The 10,529-nt window shown below is 35.9% G+C and overlaps 1 protein-coding gene across 1 annotated transcript in view; it reads left to right on the top strand.

The window, feature by feature from the left end:
- LOC306642431 (LIM homeobox transcription factor 1-alpha-like) overlaps positions 1-10,529 on the top strand; it is a 138,289-nt gene that overhangs the window by 29,622 nt on the left and 98,138 nt on the right. The window contains exons 3-4 of the mRNA XM_079108211.1: positions 4,892-4,941; positions 7,030-7,428. The gene's annotated coding sequence lies outside the window, so the exon portion shown is untranslated. The remainder of the gene's footprint in view (positions 1-4,891; positions 4,942-7,029; positions 7,429-10,529) is intronic.

Below are 10,529 nucleotides of genomic sequence, written 5' to 3'. Positions count from 1 at the left end.
TTAAAAATAATTAAAGCTTTATAGTTACACATATGGTTGGGTTCATCCTGACAAACTCAAATTTTTTAATGTAGGCACTCAATGCTAAATATTTTCCTGCTAGAATTGCTTTCTTACTGTCCCAAATTTTTGATATGCTGAATCTATGTTTTCATTTGTTTCTAAGAATTTCTTGACTTCTTATATGATCCACTTTTCATTTAGAAGAGCATTGTTCACTTTTCATGTGTTTACATTGCTTTTATTATTTTTTCTGTTTATTTGTAGTTTTATTCCATTTTGATCTGGTAGGATGCATGCAATTATATATATATAATTTTTTTTTGTCTTTACTGATACATTGTGACCTATGGTCTATTTTGGAAAAGGTTCTGTGTGCTGCTGAGAAGGCAGTAAGTTCAGTTGTTTTGGAGTGAAATACTCTGTAGAGGTATACTAGGCCCTTTTGTTAATAGTATTATTTAGGATGAAAATATCTTTATTGATTTTATGTTTGAGGAACCTGCATATTGGTAATAAGGGTATGTTAAAAATCACCCAATATTTTTGTTTTGGGGTCTATCTGAATTTAATATCAAGAAGTATTTTTTCTATGTAATTAGGTGCGTGGACATTTGGGGCATATATATTTAGTACATCTTCTTGTTGGATTCTTCCCTTAATCAGGATGTAGTGATCTTCGTTTCTTTTAATTTTTGCTTGAAATCTGCTTTGTCAGCCACTCCTTCTTGCTTTTGGATTTCATTTGCATAAAATATTTTTTTTTATCCTTTTACTTTCATTCCTGTGGATATCTTTACCTCTCAGATGAGTTTCTTGCAAACAATATATAGTTTGAACTTGTTTTTTAATCCATTCTTCTAATGTGTCTTTTAATTATGTAGTCAAGACTATTTACATTGTGTTATTATGGACCTATTTGTAGTTTTCCCCCATTTTGGTTTGCTTGCTATAGTTAATTCTGTCTTGTTTTCATTTAATTGGCTGCTCTTTCAATGAAACTCCTCTGTTTGGGAGATTTGGCTTTTGTTTTTGGATTCCTCTGTATGTAGTATGCCTTGGCTGACAATTGTTTTCTTTTAGAACCTGCTGTATCTTACTCCAGGCCCTCCTTGATTTTAGGGTCTAAGTTGATAGATCAGGAGTGAACCTTACTGGTTTGCTACAAATGTGACCTGATATTTTTTCTCTTAAAGATTTTAGTATTCTTTTATTATTTTCTATGTTAGGAATTTTGATTGTGAAGTGTCTTGGAAGCATTTGTTCTGATCTTTTCTGCTGGGGGTTCTCCTATATGTGGGCATCTATCTCTTTTTTAATATAGGGGAAAATTCTACTACTATCTCACTGAAGACATTCTATTAAGAATAGGAATTAGCTTTTACCTTGCATTTCCAGTTCTCTTCTATTCCCTTGACTCTCAGATTAGTTCTTTGATTCTGTCCCAGAGTTCTTATATATTCCATCATGGACTTTTATTTTTATTTCTTTATTGAATACTGAGTATTCAAGTTTATATACCCTGTTTTCAAGGCCCAAAGTTCTATCTTCAAGGCCCAAAGTTCTATTTTTAAAGCAATCTAATCTGTTGGTGATAGTTTTCATTGAATTTTTAATTTGATTTATTTTGTTATTCATTTCCAGGAGTTCTGATTGATTTCTTTTCATTATCTCTATTCCTTAAATGAAAGGATATTTCATCTCCTATATTCACTCTCTTAATTCATTCCTTAGATCTTCTTTTGGTTCATTGAACATTTTAATAATACGATTTTTATAGCCATTCTCTGGATTTTTTTCCATTTCTATACATTTCTATCTTTTGTTTGGGAATTATGCATTTTGGAGGGAGATTTGTTTGCCTGTTTCCTTATGTTTTCAGAGGTCTTGAACTTGTGCATTAGTTGAGATGGATTCCCCTTGTCCTTTAGGTGCAGTTATCATTTTTATTCTGGGACTTCTCTCTTTTTGATATATGAGTAGAAGTCCAAGCATGGGTCCTGAGGACCCTTCTGGTTATTCTTATTTGGAGTCTGGTTGTTGTTTTGAGGTTTTCGTGTCCCCTATTTTACGTGTTGAAGTGTTGTTGAGGCTTGACTGGGGCTAGATCATGTTTGGAGAGAGATTTGCTGTTACTTGACTGAGTTGTGAATTTTGCTCAGTAGCAGGATCTCTACTGTGTGATCATGAGGTGTCCCAATCATTTTTCATCCACTCAAGTAAAAGTGGGGAGCCAGAAATAGCAATAATGTTAGCAAAGAGTATACAGCCTTAAGATAAATGTCCAGGGTCTACTTTGACATCTACACACTAATTATCATCTATGTAAGGACAGTGAATCATTTAACATTAGCACCAACAATAAACAGCCATGAACTAGATCAGGCATTAAATAGCAGGTGTCTACTATTTCATCCATTGTATTAATAATCACAACACAATTGGGGTAGTAATTACACAAACTATACAATTCTGATGGTGGAATTAGTTTCCTTTTAAAAAATATTTTAAATTGTAGATGGACACGTTATTTCATTTATTTTTATGTGATGCTGAGAATCAAGCACAGTACTTCACATGTGCAAGGCAAAACTCTACCACTGAGCCTCAACTCCAGCTCCTTGGAACTGCAGTTTCTTAAGTGAAGAGAAAACAGGGTATGGAGGAAAGAGACTGTTTTGAAATATTTAAAAGTGGGCAAAGGAGAGATAGGAGATAGGTAGCAGGTGATGGTTATAAATAAGAAAGAGTAAAAATAACTAAGAGTAATAAGCAAAAGAGGGCAAGAGGGAAAAAGAAAAATTGTTAGTGAGGAAAGAGTGAAGAATCAATAAGAGGAACAAAAATCAAGGTATGAAGAAACAACAAATATAAGATTATTATAACTTAAAACTACATATTATTTTACTCCACCTAAGTCAACTCAAGTGTAAATAATTATGGGTGAAGATAAAAGCACTTAAAAGGAAGGTAAAATGGTATAAAATATACATGTGTATATATGAACATCTATCTATCTATCTATCTATATATATATATATTTTTTTTTTTTGTATAGTAAGAACACCCCTCAACACACATGCATACAATCATACAGAATGGAAAAAAACTTTTTTCCATAAATAAATAAAAAAAATTAAATTTGAAAAAAATTAAAAATTAAAATAAAAAAGTTAAAACGTGGGGAATATAAATAAAAGGAAAATTTTTTGATGAGAAATAAAGGATTGTTTCTGCTGAGGTGAAACAATCCTCTATTTGTTTGGCAATGATGAATTTGCATTCTTCATGTTTATTTTTGGGCTTTGTAACTTTTGTGTCAAGCAAGAGCTGGGACTGTTAAATTCAAAATCTTTGTATTTCTCACTGAACTGCCAATTGTGGCTAGGAGCCAAATCTGATTGTAGTAGTTCTCAGTTTCTCATCTCCCACGATAGCATGGTATAGATTGGGGCGTGTTGACAAATTGTTTATTCCTATAGCAGGGACTGTGTAGAATTCTAAACTGGAAGTTTTAGTAGTTAGGATGTAGTCTTGGTTGAACTTTGGAGCTCTGTTGGTGATTATTGGAGATTTGATTCATACTCCCTGTTTCCAGGGAGATGCTGATCTCTGCCCCATGTCTTGGCCTCAGGGGCCTCCTGTACATTCCACTTTTAGGCTGCAAAGTATAAACCTCCAGAAGTTTTGCATTCACCACTATGAATGTGAATCATCCAGGTTCAGACCTGGAGTGAAGATGCTCCTGTCTGGCCAGGACCGGCATCTTCTCAATAACTCTTATGGGATACCAGCAACAAAGAAATCTTTCTCTCTGTCCTTGATGACTGAAGCCTGGATGACCTGTTCACAGTTTTCTTTTTGCTTGTTTCAGTCACATTGGCCCAGGCATACTCTGGGGCTATAATAGGTGTCTGCTGGATCATGGTGGCAACTTTTTTTATGAGTTCCTAATCTTCTGCCCTTGCTCACGGCCACACAGCACTAATAAATGGTTCCTGTCCCAGGGACATAGTTCCTATAAACTATTCATCCATGGGCAGAGCAATTTTTGTTGCTTTCCACTCAAACCACTTCCCCCACTAATTCTGTGTCCACAGAAACCAGTCTACCTATCTATTTCACAAGTTCCCCAAGCTAATTTTTTTCACCACACTTTACTCTCTCTTGCCTGTTTCTGTCCTCTTAGCACCCATGACTACTGTGCCAGCCCAGCTGGCACATCCATATTATTTTTTTATATTATGTTCAGAGTTTCTGACTTTTTGTGTCTGTATGATTTCTTCTACTGTCCAGTATTGAATTTCAGTGAGTTCTCTGAGTGACCCACCTCACCAAGGAGTGGTCTTCCTCCTTTTTAAATCTCTATCTAGGGAACTGCTGGGAAACACATTTATCCTCTAATCTTTCATCTTCTCTGCTTTTATCTTAATTCTTGAGTGTTTTACTCCCCTCACTTAACTTGTGCCTCTGGTGAGTTTCCCTTTTGCTTCATGCTCTGTCACAGTCCTGTCCAACAGTACATACCCTTTGCAGTGTATTAAGTTCCCCTATTGGATAATCTAATGTGTCAGTGTTTATTTCAGATCTTGAGGAGAATGATTATTTCCCAGTGTCATCCATGATCTCACAGGCACATGTTGGTAAGAGGTTATTTCTGGTGGATACAAACTATTTGGCTTAAGTTCTGAAACTCAGGATTGCCTTAGGAGTTGAACAGTCACATGCAAAATCTAGACAGGTTTCATGTTTTGTCACAATACAGTTTTTTAAAAAACTAAATGTTTTTCTATTTGATTCTAGGTAGTTCCATGTCATAATAATCACAGTCACGGATTTTGTCTTCACATAGTTTTCTTGTATTGAGATGGGGTCCTGCTTTGTTGTCCAGACTGATTTTGAACATATGGCTCAAGTGATCCTCTTGCCTCAACTTCCTGGGTAGGTACATGAGACCACAAGCATATGCCACTATTCCAAATTGTACACAGTTTTTAAGTCAGTTTATTCTAGTTAACTAAGTACAGTATTGATATTGAGGCTGATCATTTTTTCTAGTCTTAAATGATCTCTGATCTGAGGCAATTTTAAATAATATACTATATTAAGAGATACTAGAAAACTCTGAAAGATTTATTTATTTATTTGTTTATTTTGCCCGTCAAAGCCCACTTAATAGTATGTAGGAGCCCTAGGTTTAATCTCACATCACAAGGAAACTAAAAAGAAAAAAATATCTTCCAACAGAGGTAGAGTTCTAGACTTTAAATACTATTTGGTATTCATCTATCATTTCTGCACTGAAGCTTGGTTTAGTTCTGGTATAGAAATTTGTTTTTCTAATCCAGTTGGATTTCAAATTATGGCACACCAGTCAATTTATACTACAGATTACAATGAATGCACTTTCTTTTCCTTTTTTGCTTTTCTCTTTAAGATGGGGATTAAACTCAATACCTGGCACAAGCTAGGCAAGTCCTCTGCCTCTAAACTATACTCCCAGTCCCATTTTAAATTTTATTTTGAGACAGGGTCTCAGTTCCTCAGGCTGATCTCAAATTTATAATCCTTCTGCCTCAGCCTCCTACGTAGCTATGAATACAGGTGTGTGCCACCACACCTGGTTTGAAAGCCATTTTTTAATAAAACTATGATTTCTTTCAGTCCCTACCCTCTTTATTTGAACCTATCTTCTAGGATTTCCCTGAAACACAGGATTAAGGAATACTTGCCAATATTATCAGCCTGGAATATTTGAGTTCTCACTATCCTGTTAAACCTCCTTCATTCATTCATTTCTTTATTTTAGGGTCTGTTTGGAATGACATCTTAATTCCAAAAGTCAAGGTTTTTTTTTTTTTTTTTAGCTTTGTCTTATGATTGACTTCAAATTTTAAGGGTGTCATAAAGAACCTAGGTTTTCTGGATCCTTCTAATTCATCTTCCTTAGTTTGTAGGTTTTCTGCTCTCCAGTTGTTGCCTTACAATTGAAAGATGGGTGTGGGAAAACAGTTTTCCCTATTAGGGAGGGAAAATATGATCAGAAATTTCCCAACTGGTCCCCATTGTTTATTAGCTCTTGTATGTTGGGCAAAACTGTGAGAAAGTATCTGATAAGAGAGGAATGGCATGGTCATGGTGACATTGACAAATAAGATTATCAGTGATTTAAACCAATATTACAACAACCAAACAGAGACACAAACAGAATAAACCTGATTTTATAAATTTACTAGGCAAGGGAATAGAAAGCCAAAAAAGAAGTTTACTCACTGGGAAAAGTCAGAATTCTCTAACTATGAGAAAGAAGGAGTTTGTGCTCATGCTAAAACTAAACTGCGGAGAAGAGCTGAGTTCATGAGCAGGAACACTTTGGGTGAAAACAAGTCCTACTGTTCACTGATCAAGACAGCATTATTAGTTTCAGCTAGAATTTTCTTTTTTTTTCCCTTCCTTTTCCTTCTTCTTCTAAATTGCTTGTTAATTAGTGCTGCTTGATTCATAAATTGTTCTCTGCTTAAATAATTTCTTCCAAATTTTAGTGTGCCTAAGTTTATTTATTTTCTATTTATTTATTTTTTTGAGACAAGGTTTTACAATATCATTCAGTCTGGCCTCCAACTCCTGGACTCAAGTGATTCTTCTGTTTGAGAATTTCATGTAGCTGGGATTGTAGGTGTACACTATTGGTCCTAGCTACTCAACTTATTTTCACCAAAGTATCTTTCAAAGAATTTGTCTATTTCCTCTAAATTGTGTCATTTACTAGCATAAAATTGTTATAATTTTCTTTAATTTTATTCTTAATATCTGCAGAATCTGTAGAGATGTCATATTTCTCATGCTTGATATTGGCGATTCGTGCTTTGTCTCTCCTGATCACTTTGGCTAAAGATTGATATTCTTAGAAAAACAAGGGTTTGCTTTATTTATTTTCTTCCGTTGTTTTTTTGTTGCCCTCTGCTCTGATATTTACTATTGTCTTTTTTCTGCCTATTTTACATTTTGTTCTTCTTTTTCTATTTTTAGCTTCCTGGAAGAAAATTACTTCATCCTAATTAACTCACAAAAATAACATCGCAATAAATGATTTAAGGAGACCACATCAATTTGATCACCCTGAATTCTATACCATTTCAGTGAGCTTCTGTACAGTCATGGACCTTCCTCCATGGAAGAGGTTTAACTGATGATTTTAAATGTTATGCGTTCACTGTCAGTTAAATTGTTAGGCTAAAGTAACTTGGTCATGAGAGCTGATTTTCATTTCTTCAATTTTAACTTCTTGATGGGACTAATTCATTTGCAAGTATGAACTGTTTCAGTCCCTGATTCATGGAATTTGGGGCACACTCCAAAACCTGTTTTCTTATAAAAGCAAAAGCCACCAAATTGCTGCTTCAGTGGCTGGTCTCCCTAAGGATCCTGGTAAGTGACATCAGGTCTTGAGGGCTCACCAACGCTTCTTCCATGGAAGCCTCCAGTGATGGCATGACCTAGTGTGTGCCTGAGAGCAGAGCCCATAGCCATGCAGGCTTCAGGGCATGCCACCTGGGCCACAAAACTGGCTGTGGGGTGAAACACTGGAGAGCCCACTATAGATATGCTGGCCTGGGCTCAGCTCTCACATGATAGGCACAGCTGGCTGCAAGGGCCATTAAGAGAACTCTTCTTCTAGAATTGTAAATTTGTAGTGGAAGTCTTCAAAGAGCCTAGCCTATTCTGTAAGTAATGAGAAAACTCTTCTATTTTTTTTTTTAATTCTAATTTTTTTTTCTTTTTTTTTTATTGTAAACAAATGGGATACATGTTGTTTCTCTGTTTGTACATGGCGTAAAGGCATACCATTTGTGTAATTATAAATTTACATAGAGTAATGTTGTTTGATTCATTCCGTTATTTTTTCCCTTCCCCCCACCCCTCCCACCCCTCTTTACCCTCTATACAGTACTTCCTTCCCCCCTCCCTAACCCTAACTCTAACCCTAACACTAACCCTTCCCTCCCCCCCATTATGTGTCATCCTCCACTTATTAGCGATATCATTCGTCCTTTGGCTTTTTGAGATTGGCTTATCTCACTTAGCATGATATTCTCCAATTTCATCCATTTGCCTGCAAATGCCATAATTTTATCATTCTTTATGGCTGAGTAATATTCCATTGTATATATATACCACAGTTTCTTTATCCACTCATCAATTGAAGGGCATCTAGGTTGGTTCCACAGTCTGGCTATTGTGAATTGAGCAGCTATGAACATTGATGTGGCTGTGTCTCTGTAGTATGCTGATTTTAAGTCCTTTGGGTATAGGCCAAGGAGTGGGATAGCTGGGTAAAATGGTGGTTCCATTCCAAGCTTTCTGAGGAATCTCCATACTGCTTTCCAGAGTGGCTGCACAAGTTTGCAACCCCACCAGCAATGTATGAGTGTACCTTTCTCCCCACATCCTCGCCAACACCTGTTGTTGCTCGTATTCTTGATAATCGCCATTCTAATTGGGGTGAGATGGAATCTTAGGGTGGTTTTGATTTGCATTTCTCTTATTACTACAGATGTTGAACATTTTTCCATATGTTTGTTGATTGCTTGTACATCTTCTTCTGTGAAGTGTCTGTTCATTTCCTTAGCCCATTTGTCGATTGGATTATTTGTATTCTTGGTGTAGAGTTTTTTGAGTTCTTTATAGATTCGGGATATTAGCGCTCTATCTGAAGTATGAGTGGCAAAGATATTCTCCCACTCTGTAGGCTCTCTCTTCACATTACTGATAGTTTCCTTTCCTGAGAGAAAGCTTTTTAGTTTGAATCTATCCCAGTTGTTGATTCTTGCTTTTATTTCTTGTGCTATGGGAGTCCTGTTAAGGAAGTCTGATCCTAAGTCAACAAGTTGAAGGTTTGGACCTACTTTTTCTTCTATAAGATGCAGAGTCTCTGGTCTGATTCCGAGGTCCTTAATCCATTTTGAGTTTAGTTTCGTGCATGGTGAGAGATATGGGTTTAGTTTCATTCTGTTGCATATGGATTTCCAATTCTCCCAGCACCACTTGTTGAAGAGGCTATCTTTTCTCCATTGCATATTTTTGGCACCTTTGTCTAGTATGAGGAAATTGTATTTATTTGGGTTTGTGTCCGTGTCCTCTATTCTGTACCATTGATCTACCTTTCTATTTTGGTACCAATACCATGCCGTTTTTGTTACTATTGCTTTGTAGTAGAGTTGAAGATCTGGTATTGCAATACCCCCTGTTTCACTCTTCCTGCTAAGGATTGATTGCTTTAGCTATTCTGGGTTTCTTATTCTTCCAGATGAATTTCATAATTGCTTGCTCTATTTCTGTAAGGTACGTCATTGGGATTTTAATTGGAATTGCATTGAATTTGTATAGCACTTTAGGTAGTATGGCCATTTTGACAATATTAATTCTTCGTATCCAAGAACATGGAAGATCTTTCCATCTTCTAAGGTGTTCTTTAATTTCTTTCTTTAGTGTTGTATAGTTCTCATTGTAGAGGTCTTTCACCTCTTTTGTGAGATTGATTCTCAAGTATTTTATTTTTTTCGAGGCTATTGTGAATGGGGTAGTTTTCCTAATTTCTCTTTCTGAAGATTCATCACTTATGTATAAAAATGCGTTGGATTTATGGGCATTGATCTTGTAACCTGCTACTTTACTGAATTCACTTATGAGTTCTAAGAGTTTTCTGGTGGAGTTTCCAGGTTCCTCTAAATATATAATCATGTCATCAGCGAACAGGGATAGTTTGAGTTCTTCTTTCCCAATTCGTATCCCTTTAATTTCTTCGGTTTCTCTAATTGCTCTGGCCAGAGTCTCAAGAATGATGTTGAATAGAAGTGGTGAAAGAGGGCATCCCTGCCTTGTTCCAGTTTTTAGGGGGAATGCTTTCAGTTTTTCACCATTTAGAATGATATTAGCCATGGGCTTAGCATAGATGGCCTTTACAATGTTAAGGAATGTTCCCACTATCCCTATTTTTTCTAATGTTTTGAGCATGAAGGGGTGCTGTATTTTATCAAATGCTTTTTCTGCATCTATTGAAATAATCATGTGATTCTTGACTTTAAGTCTATTAATATGGTGAATTACGTTTATTGATTTCCTGATGTTGAACCAACCTTGCATACCTGGGATGAAGCCCACTTGATCATGGTGCACTATCTTCATAATATGTTTTTGTATGCGATTTGCTAAAATTTTGTTGAGAATTTTTGCATCGATGTTCATTAAGGATATTGGTCTGAAATTTTCTTTCCTTGATGAGTCTCTGTCTGGTTTAGGAATCAGGGTGATATTGGCTTCATAGAATGAGTTTGGGAGGGTTCCCTCCTCTTCTATTTTATGGAATACTTTGAGAAGTATTGGAATGAGCTCTTCTTTAAAGGTTTTGTAGAACTTGGCTGAGAACCCATCTGGTCCCGGACTTTTCTTTGTTGGTAGGCTTTTGATGACTTCTTCTATATCAGTACTTGAAATTGGTCTATTTAAATTGTTTATGTCCTCCTCGTTCA

The sequence above is a fragment of the Sciurus vulgaris genome (genome assembly GCF_902686455.1).
Source record: "Sciurus vulgaris genome assembly, chromosome: 12".
Taxonomy (NCBI): Eukaryota; Metazoa; Chordata; class Mammalia; order Rodentia; family Sciuridae; genus Sciurus; species Sciurus vulgaris.
This window is presented reverse-complemented; position numbering and strand designations above follow the sequence as displayed.